Source organism: Camelus bactrianus, chromosome 9, assembly GCF_048773025.1.
Source record: "Camelus bactrianus isolate YW-2024 breed Bactrian camel chromosome 9, ASM4877302v1, whole genome shotgun sequence".
Taxonomy (NCBI): Eukaryota; Metazoa; Chordata; class Mammalia; order Artiodactyla; family Camelidae; genus Camelus; species Camelus bactrianus.
This window is the reverse complement of record NC_133547.1, coordinates 59,068,382-59,069,809: the sequence shown is the minus strand read 5'-3', so window position 1 is coordinate 59,069,809 and position 1,428 is coordinate 59,068,382.

Below are 1,428 nucleotides of genomic sequence, written 5' to 3'. Positions count from 1 at the left end.
TTTTTCCTGTATGATTCAGTTAAACTGTACTTTTAGGTTTTTTTAAGTCCTTTTATGTATATGTGTGTATGTTTCCCCCAATAAAGTAGATTTTTAAATATACAAGATGCAGCACAAAATGACTATAACTCAATAAAAAATGTTTACATATTAAACAAATAATAAAGAAAAAGAAAGAAAGATGCAGCATAGGTTGCACAATATGCTAGCATTTGTATATAGAAATAAATAACAAATATATTTATTTTATACATATATAAATGAATATGTATGAGAGAGAGAGTCTGTGTGTGTGTGTGTGTGTGTGTGTGTGTGTGTGTGTGTGTGTGTGTGTGTGTGTGTACTGAGTATCTCTGATGGATTCCCAAGATACTAGTAACAGTGGTTGCTTTTGAGGAACTGAGGGGTCAAGGGTGGGAGAGAGACTTAATTTTCATATTTCCTTTTTACTCTTTTAACTTTACATCAAGTATATCACTTTAACAAAATGTGTTTTAAATGTTACCTAAAACATAAACAACAAAACAAAAATTCCATCTTATACCAAATGAGCCTAACATTACAGTGGGCCAAGAAAGTGGGTCCATCTCAGGTTTACTCCAGTGAAGAGATTTAGATACAAATGCTGGCACATTTGTGGCCATAGCTTACCTCTTTGGGCTGCCTGGTACCAGCTCACTCCCCTGGTTTTAAGTGTTGGTACAATGTGAGTTTTACACACTACTGACAAAAAAGTCACTTTGGTTCTGGGAACAACAGAACCTAAACAGGTGACTTGATGAGGCTTAAAAGTGTGCACTGACTTTCTTTTGAGTTTGATCTTATCATTTATTGGGGATGAAGTCATCTCTCATGAAGCTGGAGATTGGCTCCAACCATATCACTTGGATATAATGGCAAAGCAGATCCACTAAAGCAAGTGCCCAGAATTGTGAAGTGGCTGGCATACTCACGGAACTTAAAACAGTTCAAAGATTTTTCTTAAAATGTTTTTTTTTTTTTTTAGATTGCTGTAAGTGAATTATAATCTGCTTCTTAAACATACAGAAAAACTTTTCTGCATGGCAATACTCACAGGAGGAAAAATTGAGACAGTCAGAAGGAGGCTCTTTTTTAGTAATATGTTAGTAATTTAGTAAAATTTTAGTAATTTCAGTAATATTTTAATGCTAGGAATATGAAAGAAAGTTTTATACGATAGTTGAAACTGATATAGCTGAGAAAACTTCACTTAATCTTCCCTGAAGGCCCATTATGAAATCTTTTGTTTTCATCCAGTTCTAGTCTCTTGCCTACTCCTTAGCTTGCTATCTCTAAATCCTATTTTGAATAAGGACTTCAAGTACACACTCCTCAGCTTGCTGGCGAGCTTTTTTCTTTTCTTTGTCTCTTTCTTCTCCTTCCCCTCTCCTCTCCTCTTCCCCCGCT